Source organism: Macaca nemestrina, chromosome 1, assembly GCF_043159975.1.
Source record: "Macaca nemestrina isolate mMacNem1 chromosome 1, mMacNem.hap1, whole genome shotgun sequence".
In the NCBI taxonomy this organism is placed as follows: Eukaryota; Metazoa; Chordata; class Mammalia; order Primates; family Cercopithecidae; genus Macaca; species Macaca nemestrina.
The window spans coordinates 230,991,833-231,014,830 of record NC_092125.1 but is presented as its reverse complement, the minus strand read 5'-3'; the positions used below and the strand labels follow the sequence as shown (position 1 = coordinate 231,014,830).

The 22,998-nt window shown below is 58.9% G+C and overlaps 1 protein-coding gene and 1 long non-coding RNA gene across 7 annotated transcripts in view; both read left to right on the top strand.

The window, feature by feature from the left end:
- Positions 1-22,998, top strand: part of LOC105496680 (PR/SET domain 16) — a 364,998-nt gene that overhangs the window by 37,085 nt on the left and 304,915 nt on the right. The gene's annotated exons all lie outside the window — the stretch shown is intronic.
- LOC139355712 (uncharacterized) lies at positions 3,813-22,092 on the top strand. The gene is made up of 3 exons (XR_011606579.1): positions 3,813-13,755; positions 13,917-14,117; positions 14,469-22,092. It is a non-coding gene; the product is annotated as an uncharacterized lncRNA (long non-coding RNA).

Here is a 22,998-nt window from a genome sequence, read left to right as displayed (position 1 = left end):
GGGGAGTGGTCACAGGGCAAAGGCTGGACAAGGTAGGGGCTGGGGAGGTGTGGTGTGAGTGTGCTGGGCGATGGAGTTTGCAGGAACTGGTGATAGATTACAGGAGGGGTTTGGGAAAGGGAAGGCACCCCCAAGTTTCTGCCCAGAGCACTTGGGCCAGTGGCGGCATTTGGCCAGGCCGATATGGAGAGCAGCAGCTCCCGGTGGGCTGCCTGAGGGCCCATGTGGCATCAGTGAGGCAGTGCTGGCCATTGCGGGGCTGGCACCGGAAGGCAAGGGCAGAGAGCTGTGCCCAGAGGGCTGATAGGGCTGGCCCTGGTCACTGAATAGTGGGCACCTGTTCTCTAGTGGGCAGGGGTGGCTCCATGACAACAGTGCCTGGGGCCAACACAGCCCTGCCACCCAGATGACCAGAAGGAGAGGGGGCCAGGCTTTCTCTCCCCTGCCTCACCAGAGGCCAGGATGGCAGCGTGGCCAGGGGGCAGGCCCTAGGGCCAGGTGTCATGGGGTTAAGCCTGGCAGGGGCAGCTCACACTTCATCAGGGTGGGGCCAGTAGGTGCCCCAGGAATGTTGGTGTGTGCTGCTGTCCTGGCCTCAGGGAAGGAAGCTGAGGGCCCAGGAAGCAGGGCTGCCATTTCCCAGGGTCAAGTGTCTCCAAGAGCAAAACTACTCACCTTGAACCTCACCCTGCCTGTGTCCCCACCCTGTTGGTCTTGGGGGACCAATCTGGTGGATTCTGGTGGATTCCAGATGGCTGTGGCTCCAGCTAGGTTTTCGGGCTTCGGCAAAGAGCTGGGAGCAGGTGGTTCCACGGTGCTGGCTGGGCTGGGGGAGCCATTGATTTTGTGCCCAGGTGGTTTAGAGTGTGAGGCTTAGGGAGGGATTACTGGGCTTGGGATTTGGAAGCCAGCAGTTCCTTGGTGTCAGTCTGCACAACTAATTCTAATGTAAATAGAGCAATCCTTTAAGTATATATCATTTAATGCCCGACAGGGAGCCTGCGGATCTCCTTACGGCCATCCTCATCTCAGAGTAGCTGCTGGTTAACTTCTCTGTCTCAGCCCATTTCTCTGATGGCGGGTGTTTGTGGTAAACCCCGTGAAGGTGTCACAATTATCATGGAAGGCGTCCTGGATGGATTTCCATTCCCTTTTGTCCTCCCCACTGGACCAGTGCCTCGAAACCACCTTTCCTTGTGAGAGACACACACGATCCCTGGGAATTCTGCTAGCCAAACCCCGGCTGCCTCCTGGTCGTGCTGGCTCTGGCTCCAGGCCCCACTCTCTCCCTGCCCCAGACCTTGCTCAAGCAGCTACCGGCCAAGCTCTGACCCTCAATGGCCATGCCATGTGTCTAGCCTGGGACTGGGCTTTCCTGAGAGGTCCTAAGCTAAATGCTATGTGACCCCTGCCTGGGAGAGGGGCTGGATTGTCAGGGAATAGCAAGGCAGCACTGGCACTGCCACAGTGGCTGGTGTCAGGGAGTTCAGCTCCACACCAGGCCATGCCAAACTGATTCCTTTCTCCAGACAAACCTTGAGTTGGGAGCTCTTATTAATCTCAGTCCCACAGCCTGGGAGATGCAGCTGCAGCACACAGAGTGTGAAACCTTACATTCATAGGACTGGGAGAGCATGTCTAGCAAGGGGCCATGGGTCTTACCTTTTGTCCTTAGTGCTTTGTTTCCTTTAAAAATAAATCCTTCCCTATTCCCAATCCAAATTATCCTCTAATTCTTTTTTGAAGTTTTACTTTCCATCATGAAATCCTTCAGCCCACCAATAGTGAATTTTTATGTATGGTATGAGGTAGGGATCTAACTTTTCTTTCATGCAGTTAGTGGGTAAGCAACATCCCAGCCTGGTCTATGTAGGGCAAGTATTCGCCTCTGGGATTTAAAATGTTACCAAGTAACCTGCAAAATCATCTCTGTGACAGTCAAAGTTCTGTCCCAGTGAGGGTCTGTCTCTGGGTTTCTCATCTCTTTCTTCCCAATCATCAGTTGGTCTATGCCTGGGCAATGCTACAATGCCTGACATAGCTATTGGAGTAATCGCCATACGCTAGGGATGGGCACCCTGCCAAGTGCTGACCTCTGCTTTTGGAGGAGTGAAGGAAACCAAGGCACAGAGAGACGGTGCCTCTGGGCAGCTGCTCCAGGTCAAAGCACTGTTAAGAAGGCCGAGTGGCCCTGAGATGGGAGCTGGTGCCAGATGTCTGCTCCCTTCCTATCCTGCCAGGAGGGGGCCATTTGAGCAGGACCTTCAGAGGCAGTGCGCCCTTGGTGCTTAGGATGCCAACAGATTGTCCCGAAGGGTGCTGGCAAAGTTTTAAAATAATGTGAAACAGCCTGGTCAACATGGTGAAAGCCTATCTCTACTAAAAAAAAAAAAAAATACAAAAATTAGCTGGGCATAGTGGTGGACACCTATAATCCCAGTTACTTCAGGAGGCTGAGGTACGAAAATTGCTTGAACCTGGGAGACGGAGGTTGCAGTGAGCCAAGACTGCACCACTGCACTCCAGCCTGGGTGACAGAGCAAGGCTCCATCTCAAAATAATAATAATAATAATAATAATAATAATAATGTCAGCCGGGCATGGTGGTTCACGCCTGTAATCCCAGCACTTTGGGAGGCTGAGGCGGGCAGATCACCGGAGATCAGGAGTTCGAGACCAGCCTGACTAACATGGAGAAACCCCCGTCTCTACTAAAAATACAAAATTAGCCAGGTGTGGTGGCACATGCCTGTAATTCCAGCTACTAGGGAGGCTAAGGCAGGAGAATCGCTTGAACCTGGGAGGCAGAGGTCGCGGTTAGCCGAGATCACGCCATTGTACTCCAGCCTGGGCAACAAGAGCGAAACTCCGTCTCAAAAAAAAAAAAAAAAGTCAAACAAAATCACATATTTTGAAAAACAGGTGTGTCCCATGCAGCACCCTAAAAAGGCTGGGGCATTTTACCTTCTTTCTGCATCTCAGGTTTTCGTCATCTTGGGGCTAAGTGTGCTGATCCGGTCCACATTTTGCAGGTGGGCGGGCTGCCACCAGCTCCTTCGAATGGACCGAACGCTGTGGATTCCAGCTTGTATTCGGTATTATTATCGTTATGATTAGTTTACCATTCACCAAGGGGAAGCACTATCCTGGGGAGGCAGCTGCGTCCCCATCCGCGGAGCCCCCAGGGTGCAGGCTGCAGCTCTCGCGCTCCCTCCTCCTGCAGATGTTCAGACGAGCTCCCTAAACAGACGCTAAAGTGATTCCTCGCCACAGATCTCAGAAGTCAACTGCCTTTTAATAACTGTCTAATATTAAACGCTCCTGGGAGGCCCTAGTGAAGCATCGCAGACCATTAGACCGGGGCTTCCGCCGAGGACTAATTGAGCAGCGCTTAGGGCTTTTCATCTCCTCCAGGAAAGCATCAAGTCCATCCCGCCGAGTGCGGCAGGGGAATTTCCATCCCTTCTCTGTGCTTGAGCAAAGGACATGAAAGCAAACGAGTATGGGAGTTACTGCGGGTCTCAAAGCCAAATTTCCCCCCACATACCACCTGAGTGGCCCATGGAGAGATTGGATGAGTGGTCGTTGTGGTTTTCAGGGAAGCTCATTTGTGTTAGAGATGGGCTCAGCGGGCATTACCTCTTTCCAGCCACAGACACAGAGAGCAGCTCCTCCATGTCCTGGGTGCGGGGACACAGTGCCCGTGGTTCACCCATGTCCTGGGTGTGGGGTACAGTGTCCGTGGTTCTCCCATGTCCTGGGTGCAGGGACACAGTGCCCGTGGCTCCCCTATGTCCTGGGTGTGGGGATACAGTGCCCGTGGTTCCCCCATGTCCTGGGTGTGGGGACACAGTGCCCGTGGTTCCCCCATGTCCTGGGTGTGGGGACACAGTGCCCGTGGTTCCCCCATGTCCTGGGTGTGGGGACACAGTGCCCGTGGTTCCCCCATGTCCTGGGTGTGGGGACACAGTGTCCGTGGTTCCCCCATGTCCTGGGTGTGGGGATACAGTGTCTGTGGTTCTCCCATGTCCTGGGTGCGGGGACACAGTGCCCGTGGCTCCCCCATGTCCTGGGTGTGGGGATACAGTGTCTGTGGTTCTCCCATGTCCTGGGTGCAGGGACACAGTGCCCGTGGCTCCCCCATGTCCTGGGGAACATATTTTAGTGATTAAAGTTGGCCCTAATGTGGGTGTTTTCTCAAATATTCATGCAAATCATCCTCTAAAGAGAGAATGTATTTTTGTTAGGATGTCAAGATCAGCTTGGTGTGAACTTCCCTTGTCCTCATGTGGCATCTCTAAGTTGTGGGCTTCCTGTGGTCCTGGAGAGAATGTTCCGGCTCGGCCTCTCTTTAACAGGAGCGTGGGAGGGATGGAGGCCGCGTGTGAGGGGCACATGCTTGGGGCCAGGATGAGGCGCCTCTCGTGGGATGAGAAGAGTTGCCGAGTCCTTACCGCCTGAGGCCCCGGGGTGGGCTGGGGGATGGGTCTGAATCAAAGGAGGCCAGAGGTTGCCTGGCTCTGGGCAAGACAGAGGGAGCTAGTGCCAGCCTAGCTTGGTGGGCTGGTGAGGATGTGGCACAGATGTATTGAGGAATCCCTGGGCCCCAAGCCTGCCGAGTGCGAGATGGGGAACCTGGAGGGGGGAGGCTCCACACTGGCTGACATGCAGGGGCCGAGGGTTTCCCAGGGCAGGCCCCTAGGCCCCTGTCCACACCTGACCCTGGGCCCTGCTGGCCACTGCTCGGCCCCTGTGCCCACGTCACAGCCTGCCTGTGCCAAGGCCCCTGGGAGATGCAGAGAGAAGGGAAAGGGGCTTGCCCTCAGCCACCGCCTTAGTGGGGTGCGGGTAGCACCAGCCTCTGTGTGGTCCTGCGCGGGGTGGTGGGGGAGGCAGGATGGACAAGTGTCTCCCTTCTGAAGGCGGTGCTGGGAGGAAGTCCACACATGGAGGTCGGATTCTTGTCAAGGGGTGGAAAGCCAGGCCAGGCACCTGTGTGAACCCAGTGCCACACGGACTCCCGTGGGGAGGAGGGGGAGGAGGACAGGCAAGGAGGCCTTGAAGAGGGAAGACCAGAGAAGGGGGGGAAGGGGGAGAGTGGAGGGAAAGAGGTGGGATAAGGAAGAGAAGGAGGAGGAAGGGGAAGAGGGAGGAGGGCGCGGAGCAAGGTGGGGGGAGCCCAGCGCACGGAAAGGAGGCGCGGGTCAGGGGCACACACCCCCTGGGGCAGGGGCGCAGGCCGGCTTTCAGGTACCGGCCTTTTGTCTGCTGCCCTGGGCTCGCCTGTCAGCCCCGCTGTCAGAGGCCTAATCTTTTTTTCTTCGCGGCTGAAAAGGCCCAGCGCCACATCAGGCGACACACGGCTGCCTATTCTCCTTCCCCGCGGAACCCAATCACTGGACAGCGCCGCGATAATTCACTCCCCAGCCCGCCCTTTGAAAAGGTGGGCCGCCTCTGCGCTGCTCCCCAGCAAGATAAATCATGTACTCGAAATTAACTTCCATTGAGAGGGAGGGCAGGAAGAAAGGCTGATGGGCTGGCGTGGCGGCCAGGGAGGACCGGCCTTGATAAATGTCAGTGCGGATAATTGGGGGCGCTGTGATTAAGATCTTATCTAGGTGGGAAGTAAACAGGAAAGACTTTAATAAAACTCCTGCCCCATCCATGCTCACTAACTTGAGAAGTTATCTGTCCCCCTTTATTTTGGGGGGTGAATTCAGAAGGGAATACCAGAAAGGTCTTAGCGAAGGAAAAGTTGGTTTCAGGGCGTCACTTAAAAGGATTAAACGGACCTCGGAGGAGCCTCCGCGTTTCACTCCTGGTGACCAAAGGCAGAGGAAAAACAAAAGGCAGAGGAAACAGAAGGGAGCACGGCTTTGTCCCCAGATTCCCACTCATACAAAATGTTGAAAATTCAGGGCTGGGTGTCCATCGTGGGCCACGGGGACCGGCCTCTCAGCCTCTCTTTTCGCCTCTCTCTAGTCATAAGCATTGTCTGGGTGCTGTAAACGTTTTGGTTTTTTTTTTTTTCAAGTAAGAGGAGCCCCACGCTTGCACAGCCTGGGGTGCAGGAGGCAGTCTGCACGCAAACACTCAGGGCGAGCTCCCGGGCCAGCTTCGCCATAGGGCCCCGCTCAGCGGCCTTCGCCTGGGAATTTATATTTGCTGCCCTGACTCCAGCAACCTGCAGCTCCAACCCACGCTGCTGGTGGAGGGAGCGTCTGCGGAGGCTGTCCTCCATCGCTGGTGCCCTGGCCCAGCCACCTCCTGCAGACAGGGCCTTCCCGTGTGCGTGGACCACCCCCTGCAGCCAGGCAGCTGCTCCCCAGCAAGGGTTTCTGCCAGCTAAGGGGACAGTCACCCTTGCACTGGCAAATTCGTCTGAGGGCCATACTCCCCTAATTGGAGTCGCTCAGGTAGGCAAAGGGTGGGCAGCCCCGAGGGCACGCCTGGGCTCCAGCCCCATCATCCTGCTGTGGAACAGGTCCCAGGCCATCCTTCTTGGGGGCAGAGCCTGTGGGGACTCGCTGAGGTCACGTGTGCAAAGGGCTCAGCTGGCAGTTACAAGGACTGGGGTGTGCTCCCTATGCCATGCAAGTCTTCCCGGACTGGTGCAGGGCCTGCTGTGGGGACCCATAGCCCCCAGACTCAGGGAACAGCCAGCCTCTGTGATACTGGGGGGCCTCTTGTGGCGGGGGCTGTGGCCTGTGTGGCTCCAGCGGGTCTGAGATATTACTGGGCCACAGGGACTCCAGAGAGGGGGCTGGACACCTGTGTGTGCACACTGCAACGTTCTCCCCCAAGCTCTGGTCAGCCCATCTGCGGTGGCCTTGCTGTGGGCCGCTGGAGGCAGCACTGGGTACAAGGGAGTGGGAGGGGAGGCAAGACAGGGGCCCGGAGGAGACGGGACGGCTAGGGGATTGCGACCCCGGAACACAGTGGCTCCTTCACCCCAGGTTCCAGCCCGAGTGTGACTCAGTCAGTTGGGCAGGGGAGGGCGTGGGGATGCCCAGGACCAGCACATATTAGGTGCTTAGCAAAGGTGCCTGGAGAGGAAGGCTCAGAGGAGGCGGGGAGGGAGGGAGGGGAGGGGACGAGACAGACCCGTCATGACCAAGGCCAAGGCCTGAGCTGGCAGGGAGGGGCCTGTGTCCACGGCTGACCTCGGCGTCACTGACACTTTGCTCCGAATAATCCCTTGTCCTGCTGGTCGTCCCGGGGGCTGCAGGGTGCGGAGCAGCATTCCCGTCCCCCGCCCACCAGACGCGGGTGGCTCCCCTCAGAGCTGACCACCAAATGCGTCCCCAGACATGGCCACGTGCCCCGGGGGCAGAACCCCTGGCCGGGGGCCCTGGGCCAGAGGCAGAGGCTGCATCCTCCCTCGAAGACTCCCTCGAAGGTGCCCCTGCATCTGCCTCCCTCAGGCCGGCTCTCGGCTCAGAAGCTCTGGAATCGAAGGAGGCAGATGCTTTTCCTTGAGAATATTTTCTGTTTCGTTTTGAGGAAGAATTTTTTTCTTCTTTTTCTCTCCCACTCGGGATGTGAAGGACAAACACTGGAGTGGTTCCTCTGTTTTCTTTGGTTTTGTTTTTAAACCCACTAGTCATGTGCGGAGGAGTTTCAGAGACAAAGTTGCCAAGTTTTGAAGCGCAGATTTGCATTTAGATGTTCATTTGTGACGGCACAATGTTGCATTAAGACAGCAGCATGTACCCCTGCACACACGCACACACATGCGCACACGCACATGCAAACACACGCACACACATGCACACACATGCTCACACATATGTGCAAGCACACACGTGCACAGACACAAACCCACACGCACACACGTGCACACACAAACACACGCACACACGTGCACACACAAACACACGTGCAAACACGCATACACATGCATACACACGAACACACACGCTCACACATATGTGCAAGCACACACACGTGCACAGACACACAAACCCCCATGCACACACGTGCACACACACACGCTCACATGCACACACGTACGTGCAAACACATGCACACACATGCACACCAATGCACACGCACACACATATGTGCAAGCACACACACGTGCACAGACACACAAACACACACACACAAACACATACGTGCAAACATGCACACACACGAACACACATGCTCACATGCACACGCATATGTACAAGCACACACACGTGCACAGACACAAACACACATGCACACATGCACCCGGGCATGCACACACAGAGGCAAGTCACCCTCCTGCAGGCCCCTGACGGGGAGCTCCTGCGCTTCACTAAACAGCCGCCACTCCCAGCCCTGCCCAAATCATCCCAGGCTGGCCCTGCAGGTGATCTCCAGAGTCCTGATATCAGGGGGAGGGGAGGAAGAGGCCCTGGCTGGGATGTAGGATTCACACTCAGCCCCCAGGGTGAGGGGAGGCACCTCCCTGCACACCTGGCCAAGGCCTCCTGCTTCTCTGACCTCCGCCCTGGGCCCACCCCACTCCTGGCTGGTGACATCTGGGCGTAGCCTCTGGAGTCTGGCCCACAGGGTGACACATTCCGTTTTCAGCCACAGCGTGGGCCTGGCCAGCCTCTGAGCCTGAGTGCTGCAGCCTTCTGTGCCCTGCCCCATTCATCCCACATCATCACATTCCACGGTGAGTGGTTGGGGGGGGCACTCGCTGTGGGATGGCACCCATCACCCTGTGACCCCACCCCTCCTGGGTCCCCCACATGTTGGAGTTCACGAGACCCTCATGTGAAGGCTTCAGGCCCCAGGCAGCCCCAGCTGTCCCATCGGTGGGGGCAGAGGGGCTGTGAGAATGTGGTGGCCCCATCAGCGCCCGTCAGAAAGGGAGTGCAGGGGGCCTGGAAAGTGGCAGTGAGAGCAAATACGCCAGCTCCTGAGCAAACCCAGCGGGACGGGAAGATGACAAATGATGGGATTGTGTCAGCTTGAGAGAGATTGGACTAATGGCACGCGGACTTTGCACTCTGAGGATCAATATTCCATCAGGCAGGGGAGCGCCAGGCCTAGCAAGTGGCGTTTATGTGGACAAAGGCGAGATCCCGCGATAGTCTGTGCACACTGCCCCCGGCGCCGGCCTCCGCTGTAAGCCTGAGTGAAGCCGAGAGGGGGTGGGGGCCACCGAGGGTCTTGGCATCCCCTGAGTGATGGGGGCAAAGGCCAGGCTGACTGAGGGTGCCACTGGCCTGGGTGTCCAGCCCCTGGCCTGCAGTCCTGTCCACTGCATCTCCTATGGCTACAGGTTGGCATCCTCAGGGTGCCCTCGGGCTGCTGGTGCCCAGTGCCAGGTGCTGTCTTCCCAAAAGCTGTTTTTGCTCTGCCTGGCTCTGCCCACCTCTTCTCTTCTCTGGCCACCCCAGAGGCCCATGCTGCGAAGTCTCGGGTGTCAGAAGGCCAGCACTGCAGCCTCCCACCCTGTGCCCAGCACCTGGGGGCTGCTATCTAGGCTGTCCATGCTCCAGTCTCCCCGGAGGACTCCGAGGCAGCCCCTCCTGGCGTCTGCAGCTCCCCAGGGGCCGGGGCTCCATGGCAGGTGCTAAATGCAGACAGATGTGGCTGGAGCCCCTCACATGGCAGGTGTCAGGTTGAGTCCTTGGGGTTCAGGGAGGCCAAGGCCAGGCCTGGCGCGGGTGGTCATCTCAGGGGCAGCACTGGTGGCCGTTGAATTGTTCCTTACCAGGGAGAGCAGGTGACAGGGAGGGATGGTTCCAGACCCCATGGCACCCGTATCTCTGCAGCGTGTCCGTCTCATCGGGGGAGAGCAGGCAGAGCTCCCTGGCTACCCTGTGCCAGCGTCCTCACTCCTCGGTGCGAGCTTAATGCCCACCGTGTGAGAACCCAGAGCCAGGGCCAACAACGGGGGCGACGCAGGTTCACGGGTGGCCTGAAGGAGACCTGGCGCCCACCTCTCTGTCCCTTCCTGTGGGAATTTTGCCCTCAAGATGGCAGCCCAGCCTGAATGCCCAGACCCCGTTCCCAAGCTACAGGTCCTGGTCTGGGCTCTGTCACTCGGGGACGCGCGGTTGCTTGTCTTTCCCTGGCTGGGGCAGTGCCGGGTCTGCTCAGTCCTTCCTCTCTCCCTGCCCGGGACAGAGGCTGCCCAAGGGGCCCACAGCTCCGGCTCTGATGGTGGACACGGTGTGGCCTGTCACTGCGGGTCTACGCCCGAGCTCTGGCCAGACGATGGTCAGGCTGACCTCAGAGGTCAGAGGCCACTTCTCGCCACACCCTTGCTGTTGCAGCCCTGACGCCCTCACCACAGCAGGCCTAGCTGCTCCATGGGTCTGCACCGCTGGTGCCTTGGTGGAGGGCTTGGAGCTCCGTGTGCCCCCACCTGCCCCCAGTCAGGCCCTCCACACACCCCCGTGACTGGGCACCCACTGCAGCACAGCCTGGTCACCGTCCGAGCCTGACCTCCCTCCCTCCACAGCACTCACACCTGGAGTGGATCAGGACTTCGGGTCCACACCCATCCTGGAAGTATAGAAAGTGAGTTTGAATTCTGGCCCTGAAAGTGAGGTGACAGGTGGGCACAGCTGCCCCCAGGACCCACGGGAAGGGCTAGAGTGAGGGGCTTCTTTTGGGGGCTGCTTCCTCGGTGGGAGGAGACCCCTCCTATGTGCTCTTCTGCTCCGGCTGTTTCAACTCCCATCAGCCGGGGATCATTCATCCCCGGTTTCTTGTCTCACACCAGCCTCTATGAGAGTGGCCCCAGGCTGACCCAGGCTTACAGGCATTTAAATACAAATATGGCAAGTGGGGACCGGGAGTGCTGGTCCCAGGGACTGCTGGACCGGGAGTGCATGACCATCCCGGTGGTCATGGCCCTGGCCTTCCTCAGGAGTCGGAAATTGGATTAGACCGTGCGGGAACGGGGCCAATTGAAACCAGGGGTTCAGAGGGTTTCCGCAGAGGTGGCTGGGAGCTGGCGGGTGAGGACACGGAGGGAAGGAACACCCTTCCTGGCCCAGAGAGCCTGTGAGGTGCGTGTCTGGAGAGAGGTCTGGAGCCTGGGGGCCTCGCTATGCCACCTCACCTCTGGCTACCATGCAGGCCTTGCCTGTGATGCCCCCACTCCCGGCTTCCTTCCACTTGATTTGCCGAGTTGTCCAGAGCAGAAAAGGACTCTGGCTCCCCAGGTTCCATCTCTAGGGTGAGGAGCAGGGCCAGGCCCTACCTGTGGAGGGGGCCTGGCACCCCAGCCTAGTCCAGGCCCAGGTCCCGTCTGGCTTCCTACTGACCGCTGGCCTGAGCCACAGGCCCAGACCCGCCTTGTCCTTGTGCTCCGGCGATCAGGTGCTGGCTCTCCATGGGACCACAGACCCCAAGGCTCGCTGGTCTTAGGGAGGCCTCCGCACATTCATGTTTCCCCTTAGAATGCAGGACAAAGGCTCCAGGTGGTGCCACAGATTCACCGGCTCCAAGAGGCTCCTGGTACCGGAAATCCATGAAAGTTCTGTGTGTGTGTGTGCGTGCATGCTCATGCTGTGTGTGTGTGTTTGGAAAGATTGTGTGTGCACGCAAGCATGTACACACGCACACACACGCACACACACACTGTCAGAGCCTTTTCACCATCCCTGTGAAAACACATATCCCCAGAAGGCTGAGCCAGACCTGCTCAGAGTGCAGAAAATGGAGCCATCTAGAAGGAAACAGCATGGAGCCCTGGTGGCCTGGATGGCAATTCACACTCCTGCAGCCCCAGCTGGCCCCTGGGAAGCATGATAGCCAAAGGGAGGGGCTCCTGGGTGTGCCTGGACACCCCCTACCCAGGGCCTGAGCTGGCAAGGGGGCAGCTTTGGGAACTAGAAGTGGTTGGATTTGGGGTGGTGTGACTGGGGCCCTCCCCAGCATGATGGCATCAGCCCCCAGCTCATTGCCCAGGTCTCCATGGAGACGATCAAAGCACCACCAGGAGAGGGGGAGGCAAAGCCGGGAAAGAACCAGGGCGTCTGTGTGGCTTTCACCACGTGCTCAGGTGCTCTGTGGCATGTGACCTGTCTCCAGACTGGCAGTCAGGGGCTGTCAGGGACCCCCAGAGCGGACTTGATCTCAGCCTGGGGGGGCCACATGGAGGGAGGGAGTCCAGGGAGACCCCAGCTGCTGGCGTGCTAGGGCATGCGTGTACACGTTTGTGTGTAAGCGTGTGTGCACGTGCATGCGTGTGTGCACTTGCAGGTGTATGGACACAGGGCCCGAGGCACCTCTGTGCCCAAGTGGGACTGAAGACTCCCGTCAAAGAAAGGCCTGGGAGAGCCCCTTGCCCGACCTTCTAAGTCACTTTGGCAGGAAGAGACCCTGGCTGAGGATTGGGAGCCTGGCCCACAGGGTTGCTTGACCCCAAAGCAGGCAAGGAGGGGCCTCCCTGCAGAGCTGAGGGTGGCCTGGGAGGTGGGAGACGGTATGGCCGTCTCTGTACCCTGTGCCCTCCTTCAGGCCAAGGGCCTTTTTGGCGGGACTGGCTGGCCTAGTGACTTCCAGCTGCACAGCTATCGACCCAGGGCTGGACGGCCCCTGCCTGGCAGAGCCTGGCCATTTGCTTTCAGGAGCAGCCCGCTCCGGCGGCCACAGTGGGGCTTCCTTTCCAGGCGCTGGTGGAGGGCCGGTGCCTCGGCTGGTGCCGTGGACATTCTTTGTGCGGCCAGGCGGGTGACCCACTGCAGGCTTGGCCCTCTGGGGTCTGGTTAATTACCTTTCTCCAGACACTGGTGTGGAAAGTCATTTCCTTGAGAGGATGTGGGGAGGAGGGCTCCCCATCCAGCCCTGGCCTCCACGGTCGCCTGGGCCAGGTCAGGGGACAGGGGGGCTGAGTTTTCTAGTGTGGCCTTGGGTCACTTCAAACCCTTGCCCCCCAGGATGGGGACTCGGGTGCTGTCCTGTGCCTGGCATCCAGGGCAGGGGGTGGTGCTGTGTATTTTCTCTCTGAATCAGGCTGCTGATTGTGACCTGGCTGGGGAGAGGGTTCTAGAAGCCTGGCCATGGCCCGATGAGGCAGATAGGAAACCGAGGGCCAAGGCTCGGGAACGTGGGAGAGTGGCTGGGGGTGCCATGTTTTGTACAAAGAGATTTTTATGACCGATCCTTTTTCTTCACGTAAGCTGTGGAGTTAAGTGTTTGGAATTGCTGCAGACGCTGAGAAAGGCCTGCCCCTGTCACGCCGGATTGTCCCTTGCTCAGCAGCTGACACGGCCCATCTGCAGTGCGCGGGGGAGAGGGAAGCCGGCAGAGGGGCAGCCCCTGGGATCCCTGCGGCCCCACAGCCCCTTCCCTGCCTGGAGGCTGTTTCTTGGAGGGGGAGAGAGGAAGGGGCACCCAGGCTGCAGCCCTGCCTGCCTGCCCTAGCTTGGGAGCCCTGCCTGGCGGCTGAGGCTGCAGGTCCCTTCCCCAGGGCTGAAGAAACCCAGTGAGAGGCTGGGGCGCTGGTGCCTCCTTGCTCAGGAGCAGGTGGAAGTGGTCAGTCTGCCCGCCACTAGCCCTTATCCCACAGGTGGCCCCTGAGCTTCCGTGGGGGTGGCGGGGCCAGCCCTCGCTGCCGGCAGAGTTATCAGTTCACAGCTTGAAATCCAAGTAATTAAGGCGATGGATTAAATCTGTGGGATGTCTCCACGCTGGCCCGTATCACATCGTTCCACAAAGATCGTGTGTCCTCCCTGCCCCCCTGTCTGGCAGCCTCCCCTCCCGGGGCACTGGAAGATTCCAGGGACGTGTCTGGTGCGCTTCAGCCTGGCTAAGGTCGTCACCACAGAAGGGAGCTTTGGGGCTTGGCCCAAGGCCCGGTGACAAACAGGAGTCGCAGAGTGGCTGGGAGGAGAGGAGGGGCTTTGCTCCTGAACTGGGGGGTCGTCATACACAAAAAGACCACTTCAAATGTGCACCTGGTCATTTCTTTTCAGTGACCCCAAAGTGTCTGCCACCATCCCCTCAAAGCTGGAGAAAGAGAAACCCAGGCAGCCAGAAAGGAACCCGGGAGACCCCCACCCCTCTGTCCCTGGCCCCGTCCCCGGCAGCTCTGGGGAGCGGGAGGACGCCTGCCCTTGAGTCTCAGCGCTGGAGCTTCACACGCTGTTCGCGGTGAAAGGCGGGGTGGATAGTTGGTGAGGAGAGGGTCTGGAAGCGGTGGGCCTCGTGGGAGTGACCCCAGCCAGGCGGAGTCTGGGGAGCCGGATGGCAGGGCTGAGCCCCGGCCAAGAGTGCAAGGAGGCTGCTGGCCCCAGAAAGAACCACTAGAAGCCACTTCCCGCTTCTGCAGGGATTTGCAGAGACTTGCTCCTTCCGGGATCTGCCATTCTGGGGGTTCCTCACCCCCGGGAGCTGTGTTTGAACGTTTGAGGGACATTCAGATGTTTGGCTTTGGATTGGAAACGGGATATGATTGACTTGTGAGTGTGTTAGAATCTTGTGTTGGGACAAGGTAAGCGTGCGGTTTCTCCTTTCTTTCTGTGCAGGAAAATGCCTTAGTTAGTGCCCGGCTTGGAGGCAGCGGAGGCTGGGGCCAGAGGACAGCTTGCCTGTCACGGAGCCCGCAGGCCACAGGAACAGGCCTGGCCCCTGAGCTGCGTGAGATCCGCGGGCCTGGGCAGGACGGAGCCTGCCCCAGGAGCCTACCCTCCCAGCAGGGCCTGGGGCTGCGGAGCCTCCGGTCCTAGCATCTGCCCCTGAAAATGGCACTGGTTTGGGGACAGGACACAAGCAGGAGAATTACATTATTTGTTTTTAAAAACAGCTTTTCTTTTAAAAGCCTGTCCTGGAGGAGAGCAACCTGGAGCTGTTTTCAGGACCCGGCTCAGAAAAGATCAGCTCCTGATTAAAACAAAACACAGTGAGAACAAGCCCCAGGTAGCTCAGAGGCCCCCAGCTGGAGCAAACTGTTTCTGTGGAGACTCCGCACGTCGCTTGCCTCCTGCAAGGCCGAAAGTGTCTCCCGGCCTGGGCCCGGCCTGGAAGTGCAGGGCAAAGGGCGGCGGTGAAAAATGAATGGGCTTCCGAATGCCGAGAAACAGATGTGAGGCTGTGCTGAGGAAGGGAAGGACAGGGAGCCAGCTGATTAGGGGATCCGGGGCAGGGCCAAGTGCCACCGGCAGCCTTGGGGGACAGTGGCCCTCCACCTCGCTGCCGGCTGCTGGCCCTCCTCGGCTGGGCCTCCCTCCAGCCAGCACCCCCTCCCCAGGCGGCTGGAGACCCCGGAATGTGTGGCCCCGGGCGGGAAGTGGAGGAAGAAGGGCTGCAGCCCCGTCAGTACCCTGGGTGATGTAGTGAGTGAAACATCTTGAAAAATGAAAGCAAATCCCACTCTAATCTCCCCGAACAAAGGCCTTTCAGTTGGGCCAGAGTGGCAGGCGCGGGCGGTTGGTATCGCCAGATCTTTTCTATGAAATGCGCACCCGGCGGAGTATGGATCTGATTAGGGCAGCCGGCCTCACCGCGAGCCCCTTTCCTGCGCACGGTGTCTGTGGAGGTCAGGCGGACGTGTCCGTCCAGCCATGGCCCGGACACAGGCAGCCGGGCCGTGCGGCACAGGACTTCCTGCTGGAAGCTTCGCCTGCACACCCTTCCCGGCCTCCCATGCAGTGCTGGGAAGAACCAAGTGCCCCTTCTAACAATTTCCAATCAACCCCTGAGATGCTGGGCCCTTGACGCTCTCTGCAGATCCCCTCCTCTGTCCGGTGGCTGCTCTGTCATGTCCCTCAAACGTCCAAACACGGCTCCCGGGGGTTAGCAGCCCCTGGAATGGCGGATCCCGGAATGAGCGGGTCTCTGCAGATGCCATCAAAGGCTTTGAGTCCGTCACAAACCGGAAGCAATGTCTCTTCAAAACTCCGACCCTAGAAGCAAACGGACCCCTTGAAGGTGGTCGGCCTCCCCTGGGGCCCACCTGGTGGCTCCGAGTGGCCACGTGGAGGAGTTTAGGGTTTAAGCAGAACAAACAAAACTCGAGTGCCTGCAAGGGGAAGAAAGGATCATTATACGAGTGAAAAAAATGAACCGTCTCGACTCAGCAAATACCACAGCCCTGCCCTCCTTCCAGACAACCCCCACCGCCCCCACAATAAAAACAGCCCAGGAAAGGAAATCAAATTTAGGCTTTCACTAACTGGCCAGAATGCTTAATTTAATAAGGGGTGGGAGATGCTGTTGTATTTTATTTTATTTTATTTCTACTTTGAACAGGTTGAATCTTCCTGTAGGGCTCTAGGGAGGCAGCGGCTGGGAATGAGAACCAGCCCCAGCTTTGCAAATTCAAACCAGGACTGGAGTGCGGGAAGGGCGAGAGGCGGAGCGCCTGCGCAGGAGCCCGAGGCCTGGGGGGCGGCTCAGGGGGTCTTGGTGCTCAGGGCAGTGGTGTGCAAAGGGCCGAGGTGGGTGGGAAGAAACCTCCTTGATTTCACCGGGTGCTGGATGAGAAGTCAGCGTTCTCTGGTGTAAAGTGAAGAGCCTGAGGGCTGGATGCGTGGTTGTGGTGCCGGCTGTGTGCCTGCACCTCACATACGGGACAGTAGGCCTAAGCCTTCAGCGCACCCCTCCTCTGCCGTCATGGCCAAGCTGAACCCTTGCACAGGGGACAGGGGCTGCAGGATGCTTTGGTAGCAGGTTCCCAGGAACGTGTCTGTCTCCACGGCAGAGAGGCCCTCAGGAAAACCGACAGGACCCTAACGGGTGACCGTCCTGGGCTGAGGGGTCCAAAGCAATGTATCTCCAGGCATCTGACAAATGTATCAACCCCCAAGTGTGGCACCCGTGCAGAGGGAGTTGTGGGCGGCTGAGATCAATGCCCAGGCACGGGTGGAGGGTGTCTGCCCGCAGCTGCATGGAGCCTGTGGCCTTCCCGGAGGAGGGGGCGGCCATTCGGTGACGCAAACACCTGCCCCACCTGGTTTGCCCTTTCAGCACAGGTGGCCAGATCCCACTCCCAGCGAGGGGCCCAGAGTCTTCTCCAGTGCGGCAGGCGCTGCTGGGACTGGGAGGGGTGCAGCCCATCCCCTGCCCCCTTCCTTGGCATGCCGAAGGCCAAGCTGGGGCGAGGCTGGACTCAGGAGATGTGGCTATGAGGGCAGCAACATCTTGTTCTAATTTGCCTCTCGGTGGCCTGAGAAGCAGGGTGCTCACGGGGTGCCCCAGGGCTTTGCCCCTGTGGCGAGACATTAAGTGTATGAGCTGTGGGGTCTGGGGCAAGGCAGTTGGCCTCTCCTCAACTGGGAACAAGACAGACTTGTGTCCTTGTCAAGGTTGAAAGAGGCCCTGTCTCTGAGCACCTGGGCTGGGGGGGTGTCTGGGTCAGCCCCTCTCCCAGGCTCTGTGCGGAATGACTTCTGTCTCCGAGGCTGCCTTTGGGACCCCGTGTTAGATGTGCCACCACCCGTGAGAACCGTCAAGAACTGCTGGGACCTGGGCACTTAGGGAAGGGCTGGCGGAGGTGGAGAGGGCCGTGGAGCCGGCCACAGTGGCTCCTGGAGTCCTGGGGGTCCTGTCCTCACACCCTGGCTCAGCCCAGCCTGGGCCCCGAGCTGGAGGCCGGCAGTGGGGACAAGACTTAGATGTTAGTTTTAAAATGAAAAGGGAAAGTCTAAGGAAAAGAGGGAGAGAGAGGCCCAGACGGTCTCCTGTTTTGCAAAGGGCTCTTCTGAGCTCCGACTGGCTTCGCTGAGTGGTTCTTGGCCTGGCTGGGCTGATCTACGTCTTTCACCCAGGACCCTCTGCTCTCGTGACCTCTAAACGTGACCCGCTGTCCAGTAACTGACCGTGGACAGGACAGAGGTGACAGCCCCAGCTTGGCCCTTTGGAAGGCAGCTAGGCTCACCACTATAGCACCAACGCTAGGATCAGCTTGGCCCTTTGGAAGGCAGCTAGGCTCACCACTATAGCACCAACGCTGGGATCAGCTTGGCCCTTTGGAAGGCAGCTAGGCTCACCACTATAGCACCAACGCTGGGATCAGCTTGGCCCTTTGGAAGGCAGCTAGGCTCACCACTATAGCACCAACGCTGGGATCAGCTTGGCCCTTTGGAAGGCAGCTAGGCTCACCACTATAGCACCAACGCTGGGATCAGCTTGGCCCTTTGGAAGGCAGCTAGGCTCACCACTATAGCACCAACGCTGGGATCAGCTTGGCCCTTTGGCCAACCCTGACCCTTCCATTGGGGAAAGAGCCACCTGCCACATCCCAGGCCTGGAGGGGAAGGAAGAATGAGGGCTGGGAGTCAGAAGTATCTGAGCTTGCGTCCCTACTCAGCCTGGTGACAGCCCCTCGAAGCCCCCCTCCACCTAAGGTGGGCCTTAGCAGGGTGGGGAGACCTCTGTGCCCTTGGTGGCTAACGTGAGGGTTCAGGGTGGGAACGGGCCAGCTCCAGGGCCCAGACCTCGATCCACAGCCTCCTCCCTGCTCCCGCCTGGGCAGCCCTGTGGGAAGGAGGCTGGAGAAGGGGCTCCAGGTCTCTGGCGTACCGGAAGCGAGCAGCTGCAGTGTGGCCCCCGCGTGGTCCTGGGTGCCAGCTCCCGCAATGCCCAGGTTCCTGTCAGCTCCGCAGTAGCCCCCGGGGGCCTCTGGGCTCTTTGCATGTCTCTGGAAAAACCTGCCCAGCTGACCCAAACCAACCACAGTTTTGGCGAGTTTCTCTTTGCCTAAAGCTCTGACATTTCTCTGCCTCTCGAAGGCACAGTCACCAGCCAAAGGCTGACAATGTGTGCACCCCGCAGCTGCACCTCTTTGAGAATGCTGGGCGTCCTCAGCCAGCACGCTTCCCGCATCCGTGAGTCTCTCTGGCTGAGGCTGGCTTCTCAGCGAACAGCCCAGACCCTGGGCTCTGGGCTGAAGAGGCCTCAGAGCTGACCAGAGGAGGCCAGCCCAGTGCCTGCCGATTGGATGGGCAAAGAGGACAGTCCTCTTGTCCTTTCTGGATGTGGGCCTCTGTTCAGCCCAGGTCTCCTCTGACCCTCCAGAGTAGCCACTGTCATCACCAGGGCACATGGGGAAACCGAGGCCCCCCACTCGGCAGCTGCCTGGCTGTTCGGAAGGGCAGAGTCGCCGGCTCAGTGGGACACACGCTCTGAAGCACAGGCCTCTGGGGGGAACTAGAGGAGCAATGAGTTAAGGGAGCGGCTATGCAGGTCCCTGGACCGGACTCTGCTTTTAATTTTTTAAGGAAAGAAAGGAAAACATCCTTGTGGCTCTCCCAGGAGCTCAGCCGTGTTTGCCGTCGGTCACGGCAGGTTGGGCCATTTGTAACGAGTTTGGTCCGCTCGGGGGGCACTGACCCCGCTACGCCTGGCCCCTCGGAGCGGAGCGCGGCACAGGCGAGGCGCAGCGGAGGGTGCAGGTCCCTGCACTGGCCCGATTCATTAAGGACCAGCTCCTTTGTGGGCCCCAGCTCCAGGCCCATTGCTGTCACGGGGCTGTTACAGGCATAATGACAGGGGCATTAGAGGCCCGAGAGCAATTAACAGGCTGCTTAATTAGCAAGAGGAATTAGCGTTTGAGTGGCGGATCTTCCCGTAAAACCTTGTAGAGAGCCCGGGCAGTTATCTGATTATGCATTGATCGGGCTGGGTTCGTCCTTAGGTAATCCTCTCCCTCTTGCAATCTGTGAATATACAACTGTTTAAATATTCCAAACCGAACTGTCTCAATAAACGCGGGGAGAAAGGGGCCATTGTGGGCCCGGGCGCTGCTGGCCGCTCTTCCCGGCCCAGCTCCTCTGGGCTTGCAGAGGCACAGCCGGTCCCCGCACCCCTTACTGCCGCCGCACGCGGCCAGCCTGGCTGTGCCTGGGAACAGTGTCGGCCAGTCTGGCTCCAGGCCAGCCCTGGCCACAGGTGCCAATGGCATCCTCCTCCTCAGGTCTCTCCCATGCCCCCGGGGACTCAGTCCACTGCTCAGGTGGACAGGGCAAGGCCGGAGGAGCTGGCTGCAGCTGCACAGGAAGGGACAGGGCTGGCTACCTGCAGGCAGCACCCGGGGTCCCGACAGCCTTCAACGAGGGGCAGTCAGGTCAGATCAGGTGGACCCAGACCCTGCTGTGGTTCCTGGAATCCCCAGATAAGCTTTGAAAACCCAGGAGCATGTACCCAATCCCAAGTCGTGCCCTACCGTCCTTGAGCTCTGTGGTGGGCAGAGGGCTGGGGACTGAACCAGGAGCCTCTAGCCTGGGGCTCTGTCAGGGACCCTGCCCTGTAGGGCTGGTGCTTCTGGAGTGAGGGAGGAGGTGACAGGAACCAGTCCTGGAAGTGGGCTCCCCACTGGGCCTGGGACAATGAGGTGCCCGTCGCCAGTGATGGTCACAGCACCTCGAAAAGGCAGAGACAGGAAGGTTCCGGAAGGGCTTCTGATTTGGCGCACACGCGGTGTAGGTAGGGCGTGGTTGCTCTGGTGTCAGGCCCGGGCTCGCTGTCTGTTCCAGCAAACTTTAGGGGATGGGGAGCTTACTCTGGACTCAGCTGGGAGGCCCCTCGATTCTGGGAGCAGGGCAGGACCACCACTGGCCCTGGAGACAGTTGCTGGGGTCCTGTCCTCACACTCTGGCTCAGCCCAGCCTGGGACCCGAACTGGAGGCTGGCAGTGGGGACAAGACATAGATGTTAGTTTTAAAATGAAAAGGGAAAGGCCAAGGAAAAAGAGAGAGAGAGAGAGGCCCAGACGGTCTCTTGTTTTGCAAAACTCAAAATAGATTTCAGCACTGTGCGTTTTAAAGGCAAATCTTTGCGCTCTTCTGCGATCCTCGCTTGACCTCTCATGGTTTCTGGCACGGAGAGCCTGCTACGATTTGGCAGCGAGTTATTTAAAATGCATAACGGCGGTGTACAGGCTTTGCCAAAAGCTGATATATGTTGGTTTCTTGAACTTTGCTTTTCTTGTTTGCTACATCGGATATCATCTTACCCAGACGATGCCCTTGTGAGATAGATCCCCCACCCCTTCACTTTGTGGGTGCAGCCAGCGTATTTCATTTTATTGCTTGCACGATCTGTGCGTCTGGAGAGAAAGCAAACTAGTTACCAGCGAGCCACAGCCCAGCTTCCCTGGGCACTTGAGGAATCTTTATCGAGCTCAGATGATTCGACCTGGTTTCTGGTTTCGTTTTGGAAGACTGGCTGCTAAGCAGATCCATTCTGCCTGTAAACCGATACAGATGCTCAGGGCCACTGCACTCCCCAGTGCCCAGGACAGTAGGACGAGGGTCGAGAGGGACTGTCCTGGGCCACGTCCCCTGTGCGGTGGAAAGGCCCAGCTTGAATCTCTGAGCGAGAGGCCGGTTTGCCTAGGGTGAGTGTGAAGGCCTGAGGCCCACCCCATAAAGGCAGAGCGTCCCCATGGTGCGGGGGGACAGTGGGAGGTGGGCAGGCCACAAGCTTTGAGTTCGGGGAGGCTGCAGGCACTTGGCTGCCCATCAAGGGGCCTGGCTTCCTGGAGCAGAAGGCTGGGTGCTGTGGCCATGGAGGAGGGGCTCCTGCCTCTGGTCAGCCTCCTGGCATCTGGGAACACGTCCTCCAGCTTTTTCCTTAGTGGCCAATTCCTGAGAAAAGGGCCAGCACGCTTCCATCCACTTCAGAGGGCGTCCGCATGAAAATCTCCTGACTCCCCCGTCAGCCGCACTCTGGAGGGATCAACTCCGCCCCTCACTGGAGAGAGACCGTCCTTCTGAGTGTGTGGAAATCAAAGGCTAGATCTGGGTCTGGTTCTGTACCCATGCCCTGTGATGACAGACCCGTGATCTCTCTTCTGAGAGGGAAACAAAGACCTCACGTTTGACGGGGCCAGAGAGGCAGCCGTGGGAATCTGCTGCTCGCTTTCAACACTGGGTGCCTTGTCCTGGAAAGTCTGGGGGTCGTCACATCAACTTGGATTTCCTATTTTATCCTAGTTAAAGTGGAATTTATAGTATTCGGGGGTTGCTTCTGTCCTGCCTTTTTCTCATCACAACATCCCATGCACGGCTTTGGGACACGCAGGCCACAAGTAGCAGAGCATTGAACACCCTCCCTCCACACACTTCGGCACCCAGGACCCTGGGGTGGTTCCGTGGTGGCTACATTCTCTCCCACAACGGTGCCCTGCAGGCTCAGGGTACGAGGGCCAAGGACTCCCACTCGGGAACCCAGAGAGTGACTGGCCACGGTGACTGGCCGGTGAGCTGTGGAAGGAAGCGTCCAGCTCTCTGTGGACTGCCTTGTTCCTCCCACCATGCTACTGGGGACCACACCACCCAGGTCGGTGGCTGTTTTCCGGTGGTGGCAACACTCCACTGGCCCTGGTTCCCTTGCTGGAATCCTTGGGCACAGCCTGGAGAGTGGACAGCTGTTCACAGCCCAGTGAGTGCCCTGCTGGGAGCTGGATCTGTTCGGCCCTCACTGACACCAGTCCTGGGGAGCCTGCCCTGGCCCCGGGTGGGGTGCACAGCCGTGGCCGGCAGCCTTGGTTTCTTCATCTGGGGAGTGGGAGCGGCTGTGCAGATGAGATGAGGAGGGCGACCCAGGGGAGGCTGGGGGTGTGGTCGCTGTTCCCCTAGCAGGAAACCAGGAGGGAGCCTGGTGCACATGTGTGTGTGGGGGGGGGGTGCGTGTGCACGTGTGTGCATTCCATGCCTGGTGTGTGTGCATGGGTGAGTGTGCATGTGTGTGCGTGTCCTGCCTGGCGTGCGTGTGTAGGTGTCCTGCCTAGTGTGTATGTGTGGATGTGTGCACACGTGTGTGTGTCCTGCCTTTTGTGCACATGTGGGTGTGTGTGTCTTGCTTGGTGTGTGCATGTGCATGTGGGTGAGTGTGTGTGTGCGTGTGCATGTGTGTCCTGCCTGGTGTGTGCGTGTGGGTGTCTGTGTGTGTCCTTCCTGGTGTGCGTGTGTGTGCGTGTGCATGTGTGTGTGTCCTGCCTGTGCATTTACAACACTAGCTGAACCGCAGGGGTGTCGTCCAGGGCTGCTGAGGGCACCTGGGAAAGGAGCCGGGGCAGACCCTCCCTGCTGGGTGCTTGAAGCTGAGGGCCAGGAT